This window comes from Somniosus microcephalus, chromosome 4, assembly GCF_052327205.1.
Source record: "Somniosus microcephalus isolate GS21.2 chromosome 4, FLI_Smic_1.0, whole genome shotgun sequence".
Lineage (NCBI taxonomy): Eukaryota > Metazoa > Chordata > Chondrichthyes > Squaliformes > Somniosidae > Somniosus > Somniosus microcephalus.
This window is the reverse complement of record NC_140990.1, coordinates 1,101,712-1,126,498: the sequence shown is the minus strand read 5'-3', so window position 1 is coordinate 1,126,498 and position 24,787 is coordinate 1,101,712. Positions and strand designations below refer to the sequence as shown.

At 43.6% G+C, this 24,787-nt stretch overlaps 4 non-coding genes across 4 annotated transcripts; all 4 read right to left on the bottom strand.

The window, feature by feature from the left end:
- Window positions 1-12,638: 12,638 nt before the first annotated feature.
- On the bottom strand, window positions 12,639-12,722 carry trnal-uaa (transfer RNA leucine (anticodon UAA)). Its single transcript has one exon. It is a non-coding gene; the product is annotated as a tRNA-Leu (tRNA).
- A 3,303-nt stretch (window positions 12,723-16,025) lies between these two features.
- trnal-uaa (transfer RNA leucine (anticodon UAA)) lies at window positions 16,026-16,108 on the bottom strand. The gene has a single exon. It is a non-coding gene; the product is annotated as a tRNA-Leu (tRNA).
- Window positions 16,109-16,499: 391 nt separating this feature from the next.
- Window positions 16,500-16,582, bottom strand: trnaa-agc (transfer RNA alanine (anticodon AGC)). The gene has a single exon. It is a non-coding gene; the product is annotated as a tRNA-Ala (tRNA).
- Window positions 16,583-20,438: 3,856 nt separating this feature from the next.
- trnad-guc (transfer RNA aspartic acid (anticodon GUC)) lies at window positions 20,439-20,510 on the bottom strand. Its single transcript has one exon. It is a non-coding gene; the product is annotated as a tRNA-Asp (tRNA).
- Window positions 20,511-24,787: the final 4,277 nt, after the last annotated feature.

Genomic DNA, 24,787 nt, shown 5'->3' with positions numbered 1-24,787 from the left:
ATGCGATCAATGTCTGGCTGGCGAGGTTGAAACAGAAATGCATTTCCTCCTAAAATGCGAAAAATTCAACACATCAAGAAACATATTATTCAACAAGCTAAGCCAAACAACCCCAGATTTCAAGGAATTGGATGATCTGTCAAAATTGAGATTAGTCCTAGGAGAAGGAGACAGACCATACCTTGGGGCTAAATATGTAACAACATGTCACAACCTGAGGACTGTTTAAAAGTAAGACTGTTTAAAATTAATATTGAACGTACCAAATGAAGTAGAAAGACTGTTTAAAATTAATATTGTTTAAAAGTAATATTGTATATACCCAACAAATGTCAAATCGATTGACACCTACAGAATGTTGGAAAACTGTACCTTTTTGCTATGTAAGCTTTGGCAATATGGTTCTCTGTAAACTTTCATGCCAATAAAGCATTTGAACTGAACTGAACTGAACTGAGTGAGCAAAAGTGCAGATTCTGCAGATGCCGAAAGACCACTTCAAGAATTACATGTAAATATGAAATCTTTCTTTCCGTATCTATAAAAATCTCATTGTTTGTTTGATGGAGATTCAGCAGATGACAAACGAGTGTCACTGAGCAAAATTTAACGAAATGGGTCTTAAATTAAAGAGTTACCAGGAGTGGGGTTTGAACCCAAGTGGGCATAAACCCATTGGAATTTAAGTCCAAGGTCTTAACAACTCGACCATCCTGGGGCTGTTAATGGGCGTGGACTGTCTCTGTGAGAATCAGGTCTTCAAGCCCCACCCTGCCACAGAGTTGAGCAGAGCAGAGATTCCCTCGGTGGCAGGACAGGTTAACAAAGCAGTTAATAAAGCAGATGTGATCCTGGGGTTTATAAATGGAGGCACAGAGTACACAAGCCAGGAAGTTATGGTAAACCTAAATAAAACACTAGTTCGGCCCCAGCTGGAGTATTGTGTCCAATTCTGGGGAACCACACTTTAGGAAGGAGATGAAGGCTGAGGAAAGTATCCCCGCTTGTTACCCGAGTGACCGGCAGACACACACAGACAGAAACAGAAAGCCACACATGTGCACAGACAGACACATAGAGTGACTCAGACATCGAGAGAGACAGACAGGTAGAGAGAAACACTGTCGCTAATTTGTATGATTTTTGTTCTATTTCTGACCGTATATTTGGTGAATACTTGCAGATCAATGAAAACGAGAAAAGTCTCGAGGTGTTGAAAGTTGTGGGATTTAAAACCGCCTAACTGAGGATCAGTTCTCCAGAGATTTGTTTACATTTTGAAATGAAATGGGATGAAAAATGTTGGAACCGTAGCCGGCAGGATTCGAACCTGCGCGGGGAGACCCCAATGGCTTTCGGCTCCATTGCCTTAACCACTCGGCCATGATTACTGGTTTTGTGAAGTGTTAAATGTTGCTCAGATAAAATCGCAATCATCCATCGCTCTGGAGCAAAACAGCACTCAGTCCCTGAACAGTCTCCGCTCAAGAAAATTCCCAAAGAGACAATCTCCCCTCGCATTGTTTCACTCTTCCATGTTCCTCCCTCGCTTTTTAACATTAAGTTACGCCAAGAAATATAACAATTATTTTACACTGGAAAGACTAATTTCTCCCCATCACAGAATTGAACCTCTGTCAGCCGTGCAACAGGCGGCGATTGTGCACTGAATTGATGAGGAATTGACGAAAGTCACTGCTGGGCGTTCTCTGCAGAAACTCAGAGCAAGAATGGTGCTGTGAACAGACCTGGGCTCATTCATCAGCCCCAGAGGAAGGAGTGAGCGGGAACCAAAGAGCGAAAGAGACACGGAGAGAGGCACACAGAGAGAGACTGAGACGGAAACAGAGAGAGAGACTGGGGAACAGTGAATGAGACAGAGAGGAAACCAGAGAGAGAGAGCTCTATACTAACGACGAACTGGTGCAGGAAGTTGTTATGACAGAAAATCTTTTAAAATTATTTTAGTTGATGTTTTTTCTATTCTACTTTCCCAAGGAGGTTTTAAGGAGTTGGCCAAAGCTTTAAAATTTTGAATTATAAAATCTTCCTCCCCGTCGGAGGAATTGAACCCCGGTCTCCCGCGTGACAGGCGGGGATACTCACCACTATACTAACGAGGAACTGACGGATATAAAATCTGTCAGAGCAAGAATCGAGCTGTGAACAGTACTGGGCTCAGAGCGAAAGAGAGAGAGAGACGGGACAAACAGAGAAAGGGACAAACAGTGAGACCGAGAGACAGAGAGAGAAAGACAGAGAGATATTCAGAGAGATAAAGAGAGAGACAATGATAGATACAGAGAGAGAGAGACAAAAAAGGAGGCTTATGACAAATGTGTAACAGAGACAGAAAGAGAGAGTGAGAGAGACAAAGAGAGAGAATGAGAGGGAGACAGAGAGACCAGATAGTGTGACAGAGAGGGGTAGAGTCCGAATTCTCTTTCTCCTTGTTAGTCAATAGTGACACTTGAGAAAATGCAGATTCAGCAGATGCCAAAATAGCACTTTAAGAATTATAGTTAAATATGAGACAGAGACAGAGAGAACGTGTCGGGGAATTGAATCCTCACCACTATCCTATCAAGGACCTGGTAGAGGAAGTAGTTATGCAGTGATTGAGACAAAGACTCGAACACACACACACACAGACATGTGTGTCTGCTCTCTATGTTCATGTGTAAGTCTCATATTTAATAAGCTTTTCTGAGTGTCATGGATTCATAGAAACTTACAGCACAGAAGGAGGCCATTCGGCCCGCCGTGCCTGTGCTGTCTCTTTGAAAGAGCAGTCGTGCTCAGTCCCACCCCCCGCTTTTTGTCCGTAACCCTGTTAATCTCTTTCTCTCTGTCACTCTCTCCCTCCTCCGCGCCCCACACAAAAGGGAGAGGGAAACAGAGAGAGAGAGAGAGCTCTATACTAACGAGGAACTGGTGCAGGAAGTTGTTATACAGTTCTTCATGTGCCACTAAATCTTTTAAAATTATTTTGTTGGCTTTTTTTTCTGTTTTACTTTCCCAAGGAGATTTTTAAGGAGTTGCCAAAAGGTTTAAAATTTGTGATGTTGAAATCGCCCTCCCCATCGGGAAATTGAATCCCGGTCTCCACTGTGACAGGCGGGGATACTCACCACTATACTAATGAGGAACTGATATACTGGCTGCTGCTAGAATCGAGCTGTGAACAGAACTTGACAAATGAGAAAGACAGGGACAAAGAGAGACAGAGACAGACAGAGAGACAGTCAGAGAAAGACAGAGAGAGACACACAGAGAGAAACAGACAGAGACAGAGAGAGAAAACGACAGAGAGCCATACAGAGAGAGATAGAGAGAGAGACAGACAAAGAGAGAGACAGACAGAGAGACAGACACACAGACAGACAGAGACAGGCAGACAGAGAGAAACAGACAGAGAAAGACAGAGAGCCATACAGAGAGAGAGAGACAGAAAGAAACAGACAGATAGCCATACAGTGAGAGATAGACAAAGAGAGAGACAGACAGAGAGACAGACAGAGAGAGAGGCAGAGAGATACAGAGAGAGAGAGAAAAAGAGAGTGAGATAATGAGAGGGACACAGATAGTGAGACAGAGAGAGGTGGGGACTGAAAGATGTAAAAACATTTCACGATCCCTTCTCTTTGTTAGTTGAGAGTGACAGAGAGAGTGAGGGAAAAATGCAGATTCAGCAGATGCCAAAATAGGACTTGAAGAATTACATATGAGATCTTTCTTTCCATATCTATAAACATCTCATAGTTTGTTGGAGAATCAACTGATGACAAATGAGTGTCACTGAGCAGGATGAAAGGAAATGGATCTTAAATTAAAGAGTTACCAGTGGGGCTTGAAACCACGTGGATATAAACCCATATGGATTTTAAGTCCAATGTCTTAACCACTCGGCCATCCTGGTACTGGTATTACTCACGCGCTGGCTCTGAGAGAATCGGGCCTTGAAGCACCAACCTGCCACAGAGTTGAGCAGAGCAGAGAGAGACACACAGACCGACACACACATAAACAAACAGACACAGAGAGACACACAGACCGACACAGAGAGACACACAGACCGACACACACATAAACACACAGACACACAGACCAACACAGGCAGACACACAGACACAGAGAGAAACACAGACCGACACAGAGAGACACACACAGACCAACACAGAGAGACACACAGGTAGACACACACACATGGCGAGACACACAGACCGACACAGAGACACACAGACACAGAGAGGATTTACAAGGATGATACCAGAAATGCGAGGGTATATATATCAGGAAGGTATGGACCGCTGCCAAATTAGTTTATACCCTGATTTGTCTGATTATTGTTCTTTTAGCGACCGTATATTTCGTGCATACTTGCACAATGAAAAAGTGAAAAACTTCGATGTGTTGGATTTAATTCCGCCCAACTCAGGATTAGTTCCCCTGGAATTTGGTTACATTAAGAAATGAGTAGTGTTGTAACCATAGTCGGCAGGTGTCGAACGTAACCAGGAAGAACCATCAATGGATTTCTAGTCCATGGCCTTAACCACTCGGCCACAACTACGAGGTCTGTGAAACTTTAAATGTTGCTCAGATAAAATTGCAATCATCCATCGCTCTGAAGCAAAACAGCACTCAGTCCCTGAACAGTCTCGTGTCATGAAATTTCAAGAGACAATCTCCTCTCGCATATTTTTTACTCTTCCGTTTATCACTGTAGCTTTTTAACACAAAGCTACACCAGGAAATAGAAATACAGTTTGACATCTTAAAAATGCTTCCACTCCATCGCGGAATTGAAAGCCGACCTCGGGAGTTGCAGTTAGGGATAGTTCACTATATCTGACGAGGAACTGATGGATGGCGTTACTGTGCAGAATCGCAGAGCAAGAATGGAGCTCTGAACAGACCTGGGCTCATTCTCCAGCCCCAGAGGAAGGAGTGATCAACAACAGAAGGACAGAGAGAGAGAGAGAGAGAGAGCTAGAGATTGGGAGTGTGAGAGAGAGAGATTGGGAGTGTGAGAGAGAGAGACCGAGCGACCCGGCACCAGGACACCGAGAGCCCGGAGACACCCGGGACACAGCCCGGCTCACCGAGACCGAGAGACCGGCCCAGAGACACAGTAAGGCCCGGGGACAGAGAGAGAGAGAGAGCGAGGTCGCGGGAACAGAGAGAGAGAGAACCCGGGAACAGAGAGAGAGATCCCGGCAACAGAGAGAGAGGACATCGGAGCGTGAGAGAGAGAGAGGAGAGGAAACACCAGCTGGAGAGAAAAAGCTGGAGAGAGAGAGAAACAGAGGCCTGAACCGCGAGACCGGAGACCGGGAGGAGCAGCCCGAACCAGGACAATAAATAAGAGGCCTGGGGAGGGTGAACCCGAGAACGCGAGGCCCAGAGACTGCGGGATCGGAGACCGGGAGGAGCGGCCCGAACCGGGAAAACAAGTAAGAGGCCTGGGAAGGGCGAACCCGAGACCGCGAGGTCGAAGAACGGGAGGAGCGGCCCGAACCGGGAAAATGAGTAAGAGGCCTGGGGAGGGTGAACCCGAGACCACGAGGCCCAGAGACCGCGGGAACGGAGACCGGGAGACCAGGGCAGAAAACAGCCTGGTCAGTCAAAAAACCCGGGGGCCTGAGACCGACACGACGACACGAGGAGATCCGCCCAGAGCGCGGAAAGCGAATGAGTCCGGGGCACGGAGAGTGTACGAGTTTGGAACATGGAGAGAGAGAGCGAGTCCGAGGCCCGGAGAGCGAGTGAGAGAGTCGGAAGAGAAAAAAAAAAATAACCGGAGAAATAAGTTTTACCTAATTCTACCTAAGTTTCATTTTAGTTAAAGTTAGTTCGGAAAAAGTTTAATTTTATTTAAATACCTGAAAAAAGAACAACAAACCCGCGAGGAAAAGGAATAGAAACCCGAGAGAAACGATAAACTACCCGAACCAAGATCCTGTGAGAGAAAGAGAAAGATAAACCTTTAAGAACAGCTATATCAAAGATGAACCCCTGAAAAACTCCCAATTTTGGACCTAAAAGTGGAACACGACACAAAAAAGAGAAGAAAAAAAAGATATCTATCTGAGACAAAAAACAAACGACTACAATGAGCAGGGAAATGATATATCCTGAGCAATGCACAAAAAATAAAGCAAAGGAAAAATACAAGTACACAACACTAAAAAATAACCCAGAAATCCTGTACGTGGACTATACCACACACAAAGGGACTAAGCTGAAGAACAACCTCATATTCTACACCGAATACTTCACCTCCTGGAAGGAGACTTTACAAAAACACTACACATACGTCTCCAGTGAAGGTATTGGCAGTGGAGGCAGACTGAAAATATGTAAAGATGGAAACCTAGATAAAGATGACCCCCTGCTAACCATAAGCTACTACAACAAAAATAGAAAGATCATGATACAGGGGAATGTGGAAAATCTGGACTCCTTCGAAAAGGAATTCCCCCAGTTGAAAACTAAGGCAGACACAAAGAGGACCAATGGACAGGAAGCAAAAGAAGGTCGAACAGAGGATGATGAGAACCAAGTGGAGGAAGAAGAAGAGAGACCAGCAGAGGAAAACACCTCCCTGTCCATCTCCACCCCCCCCCCCCACACCTCTCAACGAAAACAAAATGATGAAAGAGAATCTGGCCAAACTAGAACTTGATTTCAACGAATACAGAGAAACACTGGCCAAGAATCTGAAGGAGGAATTCAAACAGCTAAAAACGGAACACGAGTCCACCACCCACAAGATGACAAAGACCATAGAGGAGCAAAGAAATGAGATCAAAGAACTCCGTACTCAACTAAACAAAACGAAGGAGACCGTAGAAAGGCTCAGCAGGCAACACAAACCTCTTAAGGTCCAAAAACCTGAGGACACAAAAACAACACACACAAGGACACAGAACCCGCCGGATGCCAACCCACACGACGACACACCGAAAGCCACAAACCCCGCTCCAACCAGCCCCCAGTAGAATCATGCCCAGACTACTGCTACCCAGTCCTCACACACAGGAACACAAAAACCGAAAGATACCCCCCCAAACGAGGACACACCGAAAGCCCCAAACCCCGCTCCTGCCACACAACATATCCCAGAAACCCAGCCAACAACCAGCCACCAGGCGAGTCCTACCCAGACTACTGTTACCCAGCCTGAAAAACCAGCCCCTCAGGCGGTCCTGCTGACCGACTCCAACGGAAAGTTTCTGGACCCCCAGAGGCTGTTCCCAGACCATCAAGTCCTGAAAAAATGGTGCAGCAACACAGACCAAGCAATGAAGATCCTGAACAAAGAATCCCTTGGAAGCCCCAAATGGATTGTGATCCACACAGGCACGAACGACCTACGCACCCTACAGGAAGGCACTGCTAGGGTGGTGAGCAGGATGGCGGAAAAGGCCAGCAGGGAATTCCCCGAGGCGCGGATCGTGATCTCCACACTACTGCCCAGAAAGGACACCCCAGCCTATATAATCCACAACACCAACAGGGAGATCGACACGAGATGTTCTGTCCTCCCCAACGTCTCCCTGGCCCATCATCCAAACATCAACACAAGGGACCTCTATGACGAAATACATCTACTCAAACAGCGGATGTGGGTCTTCGCAAGAAACCTCATAAACACTGCCAGAAGACGCAGCCCTCCCACCCCCTCTACCATTGGGAGCCCAAACAGGACCACCAATGTCCCCCACCCCCCATTACAAAACCAACAACAGAACCGTACATTTATACCTGAGCCAAGACCCCCCTCTAGACCACAGACTGTAGACCAAGAACTGAGAAAGATCATGACGATGCTGAACAGCCTGATAGAAAGCCGGAGAAATTATTAATATTGTTATTTATCATTATCATTATTGATCAGTATTATTACTATTATTAGATAGATATATGTGCATGCCTCATGAAATTTATACTAAATCATCATTTAGCATTATCGAAAATAGTGTTTCCACACTCATCCCACAAAATAGGTCCATTTTATTTCGTTTTATTGAACTATATAAATGCGTTCTTTCCACATGAGCGGCTGGAATATCCAGGGCCTCCGCTCCTCAACTTTTGGGACGAAGAGTACAGACCCTGAATTCCTAAAAGCTATAAAAGACATTGATATAATTGTGTTAACAGAAACATGGTGCCAAAAGGACGTGCCGACCCACTGTCCTCCAATGTACCATGAAATCATTGTGCCCTCAGTAAAGAACACTAAAACACGCAAGGGCAGAACCTCCGGGGGAATATTGGTGTGGTATAAGGGAGAACTGGACAAACACATCTCACCGGTAAAACAGGGAAAATCACACGTATGGCTAAAACTAGATAAAAATATAGGAATAGCAAAAAAAGATGTTTACTTATGTGCGATCTACATACCTCCAATAGAATCGCCATATTTCGAAGAGGAGTTATTTGATACTCTCCACATGGAAATCAGCCATTTCCAGGCCCAAGGAAAGGTGATAATATGTGGGGACCTAAATGCAAGGACCGGTTGTGAACCTGACTTCATAGACCCACAGGGAAACAACCATGTGTTTGGCCAGACCCCTTTAGATGTCACACCAGTCATCGCAAATCGGAACAACATTGATCGTGAAATAAATAAAAGTGGTAGGGAGGTAGTGCAACTCTGCCGAGCCTTAGGCCTGTACATAGTTAATGGTAGGTTCAGAGGGGACTCCCTAGGGAGACTCACATACTCCTCAACTCTTGGGTCTAGTGTGGTGGACTATACAATCACTGACCTGGACCCCTGCGATACCAACTCATTCACTGTCAGGCAGCAATCCCCCCTCTCAGACCATAACCAAATAAGTATGTACCTTAAACTTTCTGCCCAAACTACAGACACAAAAAAAGAACCCAGTAAGCTCCATAAAATAAACCAGACATACAGATGGGCCCCAGACAGTGGAGAAAAATTCATCACAGCACTAAAGTCACCTGATCTCACAAGTAAAATATCAAAATTTAAAGAAAACCCATACGAGATCACCAGAGATGGTGTAAACATGGCCATAGAGGATATAAATATGATCTTCCATGAGGCAGCTGTAAAAGCCGACCTTGTGAAACAGAAGAGGAAGCGTCACAAAAGACAAAATAAAAATAAGAAATGGTTTGACCACGAATGCAAAAATGCCAGAAAAGGCCTGAGAAAAATATCAAACCAAAAGCATCGCCAACCAAACAATCCGGACCTACGTACTAGATACAATGAAACACTCAAAAGATATAAACACACCATTAGGAACAAAACACAAAACTATACCCACAAAATACTCGAAGAAATTGAAAACTCCACCAATCCAAAACAATTCTGGGAAATGTGGAATAACCTGAGTACAACACAATTGCAAGCATTACCAATCCAAGATGGCGACATCTGGAGAACACATTTTGAAAACCTCTACAAAGACATCCCAATAAACGAAACAAACCCAAGTCAACATCAGGTCACAGAAAAACTCCACACATTAGAAGCAACAATTAAAGACAACCAAAACCCTCTAGACTCCCCAATCACATGGAAAGAACTGGCCACAAAAACAAAATCTCTCCACCTAAAGAAAGCCTGTGGCCCAGACAACATCAAAAATGAAATGCTCAAGTTCAGCAATATGGAGATGCAGGGTGCGGTACTCAAATTATTCAACATCATATTACGTTCAGGCTGTTTTCCCGATATCTGGTGCCAAGGACTAATCACCCCCATATATAAAAGTGGAAACAAATCAGACCCAAATAACTACCGCGGCATCTGTGTCAACAGTTGTCTAGGGAAGTTATTCTGCAGTATTCTAAATAGTAGATTACTTGATTTTCTTAACAAACATAATATCCTCAGAAAAAACCAAATAGGCTTTCTTCCAAAACACCGCACCGCCGACCATATCTATACCCTTCACACCCTCATTGAAAAACATATACACCAAACAAAAAATGGGAAAATATTCGCCTGTTTCATCGACTTCAAGAAAGCCTTTGACTCTATATGGCACGAAGGGCTCTATTATAAACTTCTTCAGTGTGGAATAGGGGGCAAAGTCTATGACCTTATTAAATCAATGTATCTGAAAAACAAATGCGGGGTCAAAATTGGAGACAAACGCACCGATTTCTTCACCCAGAGAAGAGGCGTTCGGCAGGGCTGCAATTTGAGCCCGACCCTGTTCAACATATACATAAATGAATTAGCAGACATGCTGGAGCAAAGCGAGTCACCAGGTCTCCGTCTCCTGGATGGAGAAGTGAAATCCCTGTTCTATGCGGATGACCTGGTTCTGCTGTCTCCCACAGAACAGGGATTACAGCAACAACTAGACCTACTCGACAAATACTGCCAAAATTGGGCTCTAACAGTAAATCTAAAGAAAGCCAACATCATGATTTTTCAAAAAAGGCCCAGATGTCAGGAAAACAAATACCAGTTTACCCTCAGTGATACCACTATAGGACACACTATGAGCTACACCTACCTTGGTCTAACTATTACAGCATCAGGGAGCTTCAGCATAGCAGTGAATGCACTAAAAGAAAAAGCACGAAGAGCCCTATATGCAATAAAAAGAAAATTCTACAACATCCAAATCCCAATCAAAATCTGGCTCAAAATATTTGACAGCATAATCCTGCCCATTGCACTGTACGGTAGTGAAGTATGGGGCCCGCTAAATCACCAAAGCTACACTAAATGGGAAAAACACACAATAGAAGCCCTACATGCAGAATTCTGCCGAAGCATCCTTCGCACCCAAAGAAAAACGCCAACAAATGCATGCAGAGCCGAACTAGGCAGATACCCACTGATAATAAACATCCAAAAACGAGCACTAAACTTCCTAAATCACCTCAAATCTAGCTCCCCAGACACCCTTCATTTCAAAGCCTTTCAGACCCAAGAGCTAAACCCAGAAAAGAGTCCCCTGAGTCAGCTGCTACTGAAACTAAGTACTCAGCCGGACCCTGACCAGCCCCAAACCAACACAGCCGTCCAAACACCAATCCGAGTGAACCAAATCATTAAAAAATGCAAAGAAACCTACCTGGAACATTGGAACAAAATAACCGAAAGCCAAAGCAGATTAGAATGTTACCGGGCCCTAAAAAGAGAATATAAACTGGCAGACTACCTCACGACCATCAGAGACACAAAACAGAGACAGACCCTCACCAGGTACAGACTAAGCGACCACCAACTGGAAATTGAAAAAGGCAGATACAAGAAATCCTGGCAGCCTAGAGAGAATAGAATATGCGATCAATGTCTGGCCGGCGAGGTTGAAACAGAGATGCATTTCCTCCTAAAATGCGAAAAATTCAACACATCAAGAAACATATTATTCAACAAGCTAAGCCAAACAACCCCAGATTTCAAGGAATTGGATGACCTGTCAAAATTGAGATTAGTCCTAGGAGAAGGAGACAGACCATACCTAGGGGCCAAATATGTAACAACATGTCACAACCTGAGGACTGTTTAAAATTAAGACTGTTTAAAATTAATATTGAACGTACCAAATGAAGTACAAAGACTGTTTAAAATTAATATTGTTTAAAACTAATATTGTATGTACCCAACAAATGTCAAATCGATTGACACCTACAGAATGTTGGAAAACTGTACCTTTTTGCTATGTAAGCTTTGGCAATATGGTTCTCTGTAAACTTTCATGCCAATAAAGCATTTGAACTGAAAACTGAACTGAACTGAGAGAGACAGAGAGAGAGAGAGAGAGAGAGAGAGAGAAACGGAGGCGTATGACAAATGTGTAACAGAGAGAGACAGAAAGAGAGTGAGAGAATGAGAGGGAGACAGAGTGACAGATAGTGAGATTCTTGTCGTAGATTTCGTCAACTCTTGCAGATCAGTTGAAATGTCGAGCTGTTACATTCAATGGAACTTTAAGCCTTGTAATTGACGATTAAACCGACTGGGAGTTTGTTTAATTTTGAAATGCTGCCCAGTGAGAAACGTAATGGTTCACAGTTCCACACCAGGTGGGCACCAAGAATCTAGTCTCAAATCCAAAAGTGGATTTTTTCTGTTCTGAAGAGAATGATTTTAAGAAGCTTTATAAATGTTTAAAATTGGGGTTGATAAAAATTGCCCGCCCCATCGGCGATTTGAACCACGGTCGATTCAAATAACAAGCAGGGATATTCACCATTATACGAATGAGGAATTAACACGTGCAAAGTCGGTCAGAGCAAGAATCGAGCTGTGAACAAAACTGGACAAATGAGAACGACAGAGACAGAGAGAGAAACAGAGAGAGAGACACAGGGACACAGAGAGAGACAGTCAGAGAGAAACAGACAGAGAAACAGACAGAGAGTGAGAGACAGAGACAGACAGAGAGAGACAGACAGAGTGACAGACAGAGAAACAGAGAGAGACAGACAGACAGAGACAGACAGAGAGAGACAGAGAGAAAAATGCAGATTCGGCAGATGCCAAAATAGGACTTGAAGAATTACATATGAGATCTTTCTTTCCATATCTATGAACATCTCATTGTTTGTTGGAGAATCAGCTGTTGACAAGCGAGTGTCACTGAGCAGGATGAAAGGAAATGGATCTTAAATTAAAAAGTTACCAGGAGTGGGGTTCGAACCCACGTGGGCATAAACCTATATGGAATTTAAGTCCAACGCCTTAACCACTCGGCCATCCTGGTGCTGGTGCTGTTGCCAGACTGTCTCTAAGAGAATCGGGCCTTCAAGCTCCACCTTGCCACAGATTTGAGCAGAGAGAGACACACAGACAGATACACAGACACAGAGACAGACACACACAGACACAGGCAGACACACAGACGGTACAGAGAAGATTTACAAGGAGATACCAGAAATCCGAGGGTATACATATCAGGAAAGGATGGACCCCTGCCAAATTAGTTGAAACCCTCATTTGTCTGATTGTTGTTCTATTTCCGACCGTATATTTCTTGAATATTTGCACCATGAAAAAGTGAAAAACTTCGAGGTGTTGGATTTAATTCCGCCCAACTCAGGATTAGTTCCCCAGGAATTTAATTATATTTTGAAATGAAAAATACTGGAACCGTAGTCGGCAGGATTCGAACCAGCGCGGGGAGGCCCCAATGGATTTCTAGCTAATCGCCTTAACCACTCGGCCACGCCTACTGCGTCTGTAAGCTTTTAAATGTTGCTCAGATAAAACCGCAATCATCCATCGCTCTGGAGCAAAACAGCACTTAGTCCCTGAACAGTCTCCGCTCAAGAAAATTCTCAAAGAGACAATCTCCTCTCACATGTTTTTTACTCTTCTGTTTCTCACTGCAGCTTTTTAACATAAAGCTACACCAGGAAATAGAAATACAGTTTGACATCTTAAAAATGCTTCCACTCCATCGCGGAATTGAAAGCCGACCTCGGGAGTTGCAGTTGGGGATAGTTCACAAAATCTGACGAGGATCTGATGGATGGCGTTACTGTGCAGAATCGCAGAGCAAGAATGGCGCTCTGAAAAGACCTGAGCTCATTCTCCAGCCCCACAGGAAGGAATGATCAACAAGAGAAGGACAGAGAGAGAGAGAGAGCCCGACCCTGTTCAACATATACATAAATGAATTAGCAGACATGCTGGAGCAAAGCGAGTCACCAGGTCTCCGTCTCCTGGATGGAGAAGTGAAATCCCTGTTCTATGCGGACGACCTGGTTCTGCTGTCTCCCACAGAACAGGGATTACAGCAACAACTGGACCTACTCGACAAATACTGCCAAAATTGGGCTCTAACAGTAAATCTAAAGAAAACCAACACCATGATTTTTCAAAAAAGGCCCAGATGTCAGGAAAACAAATACCAGTTTACCCTCAGTGATACCACTATAGGACACACTATGAGCTACACCTACCTTGGTCTAACTATTACAGCATCAGGGAGCTTCAGCATAGCAGTGAATGCACTAAAAGAAAAAGCACGAAGAGCCCTATATGCAATAAAAAGAAAATTCTACAACATCCAAATCCCAATCAAAATCTGGCTCAAAATATTTGACAGCATAATCCTGCCCATAGCACTGTACGGTAGTGAAGTATGGGGCCCGCTAAATCACCAAAGCTACACTAAATGGGAAAAACACACAATAGAAGCCCTACATGCAGAATTCTGCCGAAGCATCCTTCGCACCCAAAGAAAAACGCCAACAAATGCATGCAGAGCCGAACTAGGCAGATACCCACTGATAATAAACATCCAAAAACGAGCACTAAACTTCCTAAATCACCTCAAATCTAGCTCCCCAGACACCCTTCATTTCAAAGCCTTTCAGACCCAAGAGCTAAACCCAGAAAAAAGTCCCCTGAGTCAGCTGCTACTGAAACTAAGTACTCAGCCGGACCCTGACCAGCCCCAGACCAACACAGCCGTCCAAACACCAATCCGAGTGAACCAAATCATTAAAAAATGCAAAGAAACCTACCTGGAACATTGGAACAAAATAACCGAAAGCCAAAGCAGATTAGAATGTTACCGGGCCCTAAAAAGAGAATATAAACTGGCAGACTACCTCACGACCATCAGAGACACAAAACAGAGACAGACCCTCACCAGGTACAGACTAAGCGACCACCAACTGGAAATTGAAAAAGGCAGATACAAGAAATCCTGGCAGCCTAGAGAGAATAGAATATGCGATCAATGTCTGGCAGGCGAGGTTGAAACAGAGATGCATTTCCTCCTAAAATGCGAAAAATTCAACACATCAAGAAACATATTATTCAACAAGCTAAGCCAAACAACCCCAGATTTCAAGGAATTGGATGACCTGTCAAAATTGAGATTAGTCCTAGGAGAAGGAGACAGACCATACCTTGGGGCCAAATATGTAACAACATGTCACAACCTGAGGACTGTTTAAAATTAAGACTGTTTAAAATTAATATTGAACGTACCAAATGAAGTACAAAGACTGTTTAAAGTTAATATTGTTTAAAAGTAATATTGTATGTAACCAACAAATGTCAAATCGATTGACACCTACAGAATGTTGGAAAACTGTACCTTTTTGCTATGTAAGCTTTGGCAATATGGTTCTCTGTAAACTTTCATGCCAATAAAGCATTTGAATTGGAATTGGAATTGGAGAGAGAGAGAGAGAGAAACGGAGGCGTATGACAAATGTGTAACAGAGAGAGACAGAAAGAGAGTGAGAGAATGAGAGGGAGACAGAGGGACAGATAGTGAGATTCTTGTCGTAGATTTCGTCAACTCTTGCAGATCAGTTGAAATGTCGAGCTGTTACAATCCATGGAACTTTAAGCCTTGTAATTGACGATTAAACCGACTGGGAGTTTGTTTAATTTTGAAATGCTGCCCAGTGAGAAACGTAATGGTTCACATCTCTACACCAGGTGGGCACCAAGAATCTAGTCTCAAATCCAAAAGTGGATTTTTTCTGTTCTGAAGAGAATGATTTTAAGAAGCTTTATAAATGTTTAAAATTGGGCTTGTTAAAAATTGCCCGCCCCATCGGCGAATTGAACCCCGGTCGATTCAAATAATAAGCAAGGACACTCACCATTATACTAATGAGGAATTAACACGTGCAGAGTCGGTCAGAGCAAGAATCGAGCTGTGAACAAAACTGGACAAATGAGAACGACAGAGACAGAGAGAGAAACAGAGAGAGAGACACAGGGACACACAGAGAGAGACAGTCAGAGAGAAACAGACAGAGAAACAGACAAAGAGTGAAAGACAGAGACAGACCGAGAGAGACAGAGTGACAGACAGAGAAACAGAGAGAGACAGACAGAGAGAGACAGACAGAGACAGACAGAGAGAGACAGAGAGAAAAATGCAGATTCGGCAGATGCCAAAATAGGACTTGAAGAATTACATATGAGATCTTTCTTTCCATATCTATAAACATCTCATTGTTTGTTGGAGAATCAGCTGTTGACAAGCGAGTGTCACTGAGCAGGATGAAAGGAAATGGATCTTAAATTAAAAAGTTACCAGGAGTGGGGTTCGAACCCACGTGGGCATAAACCCATTGGATTTTAAGTCCAACGCCTTAACCACTCGGCCATTCTGGTGCTGGTGCTGTTGACAGACTGTCTCTAAGAGAATCGGGCCTTCATGCTCCACCTTGCCACAGATTTGAGCAGAGAGAGACACACAGACACACAGACACAGAGAGACACACACACAGACACAGGCAGACACACAGACACAGAGAGGGTGCAGAGAAGATTTACAAGGAGATACCAGAAATCCGAGGGTATACATATCAGGAAAGGATGGACCCCTGCCAAATTAGTTGAAACCCTGATTTGTCTGATTGTTGTTCTATTTCCGACCGTATATTTCTTGAATATTTGCACCATGAAAAAGTGAAAAACTTCGAGGTGTTGGATTTAATTCCGCCCCACTCAAGATTAGTTCCCCAGGGATTTAATTATATTTTGAAATGAAAAATGCTGGAACCGTAGTCGGCAGGATTCGAACCTGAGCGGGGAGAACCCCAATGGATTGCTAGTTCATCGCCTTAACCACTCGGCCACGCCTACTGGGTCTGTAACTCTTTAAATGTTGCTCAGATAAAACCGCAATCATCCATCGCTCTGGAGCAAAACAGCACTCAGTCCCTGAACAGTCTCCGCTCAAGAAAATTCTCAAAGAGACAATCTCCTCTCACATGTTTTTTACTCTTCTGTTTCTCACTGTAGCTTTTTAACATAAAGCTACACCAGGAAATAGAAATACAGTTTGACATCTTAAAAATGCTTTCACTCCATCGTGGAATTGAAAGCCGACCTCGGGAGTAGCAGTTGGGGATAGTTCACTATATCTGACGAGGAACTGATGGATGGCGTTACTGTGCAGAATCGCAGAGCAAGAATGGAGCTCTGAACAGACCTGGGCTCATTCACCAGCCCCAGAGGGAGCAGTGATCAACAGGAGAATGAAAGAGAGAGAGAGAGAAATGGAGGCATATGACAAATGTGTAACAGAGAGAGACAGAAAGCGAGTGAGAGAATGAGAGGGAGACAGAGAGACGGATAGTGAGACAGAGGTGGAGACTGAAAAATATAAAAACATTTTACGATTACTTCTCTTTGTTAGTTGAGAGTGAGCGACAATGCAGATTCAGCAGATGCCAAAATAGCACTCTAAGAATGACATAAAAATATGAAATCTTTCTTTCCGTATCTATAAAAATCTCATTGTTTGTTTGATGGAGATTCTGCAGATGACAAACGAGTGTCACTGAGCAGGATGAAAGGAAATGGGTCTTAAATTAAAGAGTTACCTGGAGTGGGGTTTGAACCAACGTGGGTATAAACCCATCGGATCTTAAGTCCAACACCTTAACCACTCAGCCATTCTGGTGCTGTCTGAGCACGTGTGGACTGTCTCTGTGAGAATCGGGGCTTCAAGCCCCACCCTGCCACAGAGTTGAGCAGAGCAGAGATTTCCTCGGTGGCAGGACAGGTTAACAAAGCAGTTAATAAAGAAGATGCGATCCTGGGCATTATAAATAGAGGCACAGAGAACACAAACCAGGAAGTTTTGCCAAACCTAAATAAACGACTAGTTCGACCCCAGCTGGAGTATTGTGTCCAATTCTGGGGAACAACACTTCAGAAAGGAGGTGAAGGCTGAGGAAAGTATCCCCGCTTGTTACCCGAGTGACCGGCAGACACACACAAACAGACACACATGTGCACAGACACACACATAGAGTGACTTAGACATCGAGAGAGACAGACAGGTAGAGAGAAACACTGTCGCTAATTTTTGTTTTATTTCTGACCGTAAATTTCGTGAACACTTGCAGATCAATGAAAACGAGAAAAATCTCGAGGTGTTCAAAGTTGTGGGATTTAATATCGTCTCATTCAGGATTAGATCTCCAGGAATTTGGTTATATTTTAAAAAGAAAAATGCTGGAAACGTAGTCGGCAGGATTCGAACCTGCGCGGGGAGACCCCAATAGATTTCTAGTCCATCGCCTTAACCACTCAGCCACAACTACTGGGTTTGTGAGATATTAAATTTTGCTCAGATAAAATCGCAGTCATCCATCGCTCTGGAGCAAAACAGCACTGCGCCCCGAAACAGTCTATGTTGAAGAAAGTTCTCAAAGAGACAATCCCCTCTCGCAATTTTTACTCTTCAATTTTTAACTGCAGCTTTTTCACTTGAAGCTGCACCAGGATACATCATTGCAGATCTTAGAAATGCTTAATTCCCGACGGGGAATTGAAACCCCGTCTTCCAACGTAACAGGCGGGGATACTTCACTATATTTCACGAGGAACTGACGGAAGACACTCCTTTGCAGTCACTGCAGAAGCGCAGAGCAAGAATGGCGCTGTGAACAGACCTGGGCTCATTCACCAGACCCAGAGGGAGGAGTGAGCAAGGAGAGGGAAACAAAGAGCGAGAGAGACACGGAGAGAGAGAGACAGAGAGAGGCACAGAGTGAGACACACACGGACAGAAAGACTGAGACACAAAGATAGAGAGGACAATGAGAGAGCCAGACAGAGAGAGCAAGACACAGATAGACAGAGAGAGAAAGACAGAGAGAAACAGAAAGACAGTGAGAGAGACAGACAGACAGAGAAAAACAAGTAGACAGAGAGACAAAAAAGGAGGTGTATGACAAATGTGTAACAGAGAGAGACAGAAAGAGAGTGAGAGAGAGAGAGGTGGAGACTGAAGGATATAAAAACATTTTACGATTCCGTCTCTTTGTTAGTTGGGAGAGACAGAGAGGGAGCGAAAGTGCAGATTCCGCAGATGCCGAAAGACCACTTCAAGAATTACATATAAATATGAAATCTTTCTTTCCGTATCTATAAAAATCTCATTGTTTGTTTGATGGAGATTAAGCAGATGACAAACGAGTGTCACTGAGCAAAATGTAAGGAAATGGGTCTTAAATTAAAAAAGAACCAGGAGTGGGGTTCGAACCCAAGTGGGCATAAACCCATTGGATCTTAAGTCTAAGGTCTTAACAACTCGACCATCCTGGGGCTGTTAATGGGCGTGGACTGTCTCTGTGAGAATCAGGTCTTCAAGCCCCACCCTGCCACAGAGTTGAGCAGAGCAGAGATTCCCTCGGTGGCAGGACAGGTTAACAAAGCTGTTAATAAAGCAGATGTGATCCTGGGGTTTATAAATGGAGGCACAGAGTACACAAGCCAGGAAGTTATGGGAAACATAAATAAAACACTAGTTCGGCCCCAGCTGGCGTATTGTGTCCAATTCTGGGGAACCGCACTTTAGGAAGGAGGTGAAGGCTGAGGAAAGTATCCCCGCATGTTACCCGAGTGACCGGCAGACACACACAGACAGAAAGCCACACATGTACACAGACAGACACACACATCGACACACACATAGAGTGACTCAGACATCGAGAGAGACAGACAGGTAGAGAGAAACACTGTCGCTAATTTGTCTGGTTTTTGTTCTATTTCTGACCGGATATTTGGTGAATACTTGCAGATCAATGAAAACGAGAAAAGTCTCGAGGTGTTGAACGTTGTGGGATTTAAAACCGCCTAACTGAGGATCAGTTCTCCAGAGATTTGTTTACATTTTGAAATGAAATGGGGTGAAAAATGCTGGAACCGTTGTCGGCAGAATACGAACTTGCACGGGGAGACTCCAATGGCTTCTCACTCCATCGCCTTAACCACTCGGCCATGACTACTGGGTCTGTGAAGTGTTAAATGTTGCTTAGATAAAGCAATCATCCATCGCTCTGGAGCAAAACAGCACTCAGTCCCTGAACAGTCTCCGCTCAAGAAAATTCCCAAAGAGACAATCTCCCCTCGCATTGTTTCACTCTTCCATGTTCCTCCCTCGCTTTTTAACATTAAGTTACGCCAAGAAATATAACAATTATTTTACACTGGAAAGACTAATTTCTCCCCATCACAGAATTGAACCTCTGTCAGCCGTGCAACAGGCGGCGATTGTGCACTGAATTGATGAGGAATTGACGAAAGTCACTGCTGTGTGTTCTCTGCAGAAGCTCAGAGCAAGAATGGCGCTGTGAACAGACCTGGCTCATTCACCAGCCCCAGAGGGAGGAGTGAGCAAGGAGAGGGAACCAAAGAGCGAAAGAGACATGGAGAGAGGCACACAGAGAGAGACTGAGACGGAAACAGAGAGAGAGAGACTGGGGAACAGTGAATGAGACAGAGAGAGCGAGACTGGGGAACAGTGAATGAGACAGAGAGGAAACCAGAGAGAGAGAGCTCTATACTAACGATGAACTGGTGCAGGAAGTTGTTATGACAGTAAATCTTTTAAAATTATTTTAGTTGATGTTTTTTCTATTCTACTTTCCCAAGGAGGTTTTGAGGAGTTGGCCAAAGTTTTAAAATTTTGAATTATAAAACCTTCCTCCTCGTCGGGGAATTGAACCCCGGTCTCCCGCGTGACAGGCGGGGATACTCACCACTATACTAACGAGGAACTGACGGATATAAAATCTGTCAGAGCAAGAATCGAGCTGTGAACAGAATTGGACTGAGAGAGAAAGAGAGAGAGAGACGGGACAAACAGAGAAAGGGACAAATAGTGAGACAGAGAGAGAAAGACAGAGAGATATTCAGAGAGATAAAGATTGTTTAAATTAATATTGTTTAAAAGTAATATTGTATGTACCCAACAAATGTCAAATCGATTGACACCTACAGAATGTTGGAAAACTGTACCTTTTTGCTATGTAAGCTTTGGCAATATGGTTCTCTGTAAACTTTCATGCCAATAAAGCATTTGAATTGGAATTGGAATTGGAATTGGACAATGATAGATACAGAGAGAGAGAGACAGAAAAGGAGGCTTATGACAAATGTGTAACAGAGACAGAAAGAGAGAGTGAGAGAGACAAAGAGAGAGAATGAGAGGGAGACAGAGAGACCAGATAGTGTGACAGAAAGGGGTAGAGTCCGAATTCTCTTTCTCCTTGTTAGTCAATAGTGACACTTGAGAAAATGCAGATTCAGCAGATGCCAAAATAGCACTTTAAGAATTAGAGTTAAATATGAGACAGAGAGAGAGAGAGAACCTGTCGTGGAATTGAATCCTCACCACTATACTATCAATGACCTGGTAGAGGAAGTAGTTATACACTGCTTGAGACAAAGACTCGAACACACACACACAGACATGTGTGCCTGCTCTCTATGTTTATGTGTATGTCACATATTTAATAAGCTTTTCTGAGTGTCCTGGATTCATAGAAACTTACTGCACAGAAGGAGGCCATTCGGCCCGCCGTGCCTGTGCTGTCTCTTTGAAAGAGCAGTCGTGCTCAGTCCCACCCCCCGCTTTTTGTCCGTAACCCTGTTAATCTCTTTCTCTCTGTCACTCTCTCCCTCCTCCGCGCCCCACACAAAAGGGAGAGGGAAACAGAGAGAATAACCTGAGTACAACACAACTGCAAGCATTACCAATCCAAGATGGCGACATCTGGAGAACACATTTTGAAAACCTCTACAAAGACATCCCAATAAACGAAACAAACCCAAGTCAACATCAGGTCACAGGAAAACTCCACACATTAGAAGCAACAATTAAAGACAACCAAAACCCTCTAGACTCCCCAATCACATGGAAAGAACTGGCCACAAAAACAAAATCTCTCCACCTAAAGAAAGCCTGTGGCCCAGACAACATCAAAAATGAAATGCTCAAGTTCAGCAATATGGAGATGCAGGGTGCGGTACTCAAATTATTCAACATCATATTACGTTCAGGCTGTTTTCCCGATATCTGGTGCCAAGGACTAATCTCCCCCATATATAAAAGTGGAAACAAATCAGACCCAAATAACTACCACGGCATCTGTGTCAACAGTTGTCTAGGGAAGTTATTCTGCAGTATTCTAAATAGTAGGTTACTTGATTTTCTTAATAAACATAATATCCTCAGAAAAAACCAAATAGGCTTTCTTCCAAAACACCGCACCGCCGACCATATCTATACCCTTCACACCCTCATTGGAAAACATATACACCAAACAAAAAATGGGAAAATTTTCGCCTGTTTCATCGACTTCAAGAAAGCCTTTGACTCTATATGGCACGAAGGGCTCTATTATAAACTTCTTCAGTGTGGAATAGGGGGCAAAGTCTATGACCTTATTAAATCAATGAATCTGAAAAACAAATGCGACGTCAAAATTGGAGACAAACGCACCGATTTCTTCACCCAGAGAAGAGGCGTCCAGCAGGGCTGCAATTTGAGCCCGACCCTGTTCAACATATACATAAATGAATTAGCAGACATGCTGGAGCAAAGCGAGTCACCAGGTCTCCGTCTCCTGGATGGAGAAGTGAAATCCCTGTTCTATGCGGACGACCTGGTCCTGCTGTCTCCCACAGAACAGGGATTACAGCAACAACTAGACCTACTCGACAAATACTGCCAAAATTGGGCTCTAACAGTAAATCTAAAAAAAACCAACATCATGATTTTTCAAAAAAGGCCCAGATGTCAGGAAAACAAATACCAGTTTACCCTCAGTGATACCACTATAGGACACACTATGAGCTACACCTACCTTGGTCTAACTATTACAGCATCAGGGAGCTTCAACATAGCAGTGAATGCACTAAAAGAAAAAGCTCGAAGAGCCCTATATGCAATAAAAAGAAAGTTCTACAACATCCAAATCCCAATCAAAATCTGGCTCAAAATATTTGACAGCATAATCCTGCCCATTGCACTGTACGGTAGTGAAGTATGGGGCCCGCTAAATCACCAAAGCTACACCAAATGGGAAAAACACACAATAGAAGCCCTACATGCAGAATTCTGCCGAAGCATCCTTCGCATCCAAAGAAAAACGCCAACAAATGCATGCAGAGCCGAACTAGGCAGATACCCACTGATAATAAACATCCAAAAACGAGCACTAAACTTCCTAAATCACCTCAAATCTAGCTCCCCAGACACCCTTCATTTCAAAGCCTTTCAGACCCAAGAGCTAAACCCAGAAAAGAGTCCCCTGAGTCAGCTGCTACTGAAACTAAGTACTCAGCCGGACCCTGACCAACCCCAGACCAACACAGCCGTCCAAACACCAATCCGAGTGAACCAAATCATTAAACAATGCAAAGAAACCTACCTGGAACATTGGAACAAAATAACCGAAAGCCAAAGCAGATTAGAATGTTACCGGGCCCTAAAAAGAGAATATAAACTGGCAGACTACCTCACGACCATCAGAGACACAAAACAGAGACAGACCCTCACCAGGTACAGACTAAGCGACCACCAACTGGAAATTGAAAAAGGCAGATACAAGAAATCCTGGCAGCCTAGAGAGAATAGAATATGCGATCAATGTCTGGCCGGCGAGGTTGAAACAGAAATGCATTTCCTCCTAAAATGCGAAAAATTCAACACATCAAGAAACATATTATTCAACAAGCTAAGCCAAACAACCCCAGATTTCAAGCAATTGGATGACCTGTCAAAATTGAGATTAGTCCTGGGAGAAGGAGACAGACCATACCTTGGGGCCAAATATGTAACAACATGTCACAACCTGAGGACTGTTTAAAATTAAGACTGTTTAAAATTAATATTGTTTAAAAGTAATATTGTATGTACCCAACAAATGTCAAATCGATTGACACCTACAAAATGTTGAAAATGTACCTTTTTGCTATGTAAGCTTTGGCAATATGTTTCTCTGTAAACTTTCATGCCAATAAAGCATTTGAATTTGAATTTGAATTTGAATTGACAGAGAGAAACAGAGAGAGAGAGAAAAAGAGAGTGAGAGAATGAGAGGGACACAGATAGTGAGACAGAGAGAGCTGGGGACTGAAAGATGTAAAAACATTTCACGATCCCTTCTCTTTGTTAGTTGAGAGTGACAGAGAGAGCGAGGGAAAAATGCAGATTCAGCAGATGCCAAAATAGGACTTGAAGAATTACATATGAGATCTTTCTTTCCATATCTATAAACATCTCATAGTTTGTTGGAGAATCAACTGATGACAAACGAGTGTCACTGAGCAAGATGAAAGGAAATGGGTCTTAAACTAAAGAGTTATCTGGAGTGGGGCTCAAACCAACGTGGCTATAAACCCATCGGATCTTAAGTCCAACACTTTAAACACTCAGCCATTCTGGTGCTGTCTGAGTACGTGTGGGCTGTCTCTGTGAGAATCGGGGCTTCAAGCCCCACCCTGCCACAGAGTTGAGCAGAGCAGAGATTTCCTCGGTGGCAGGACAGGTTAACAAAGCAGTTAATAAAGAAGATGCGATCCTGGGCATTATAAATAGAGGCACAGAGTACACAAACCAGGAAGTTTTGCCAAACCTAAATAAACGACTAGTTCGACCCCAGCTGGAGCATTGTGTCCAATTCTGGGGAACCACACTTCAGAAAGGAGGTGAAGGCTGAGGAAAGTATCCGCGCTTGTTACCCGAGTGACCAGCAGACACACACAGACAGACACACATGTGCACAGACAGACACACACATCAAACACAGACACACACATAGAGTGACTTAGACATCGAGAGAGACAGACAGGTAGAGAGAAACACTGTCAGTAATTTTTGTTTTATTTCTGACCGTAAATTTCGTGAACACTTGCAGATCAATGAAAACGAGAAAAATCTCGAGGTGTTCAAAGTTGTGGGATTTAATATCGTCTCATTCAGGATTAGTTCTCCAGGAATTTGGTTATATTTTAAAAAGAAAAATGCTGGAAACGTAGTCGGCAGGA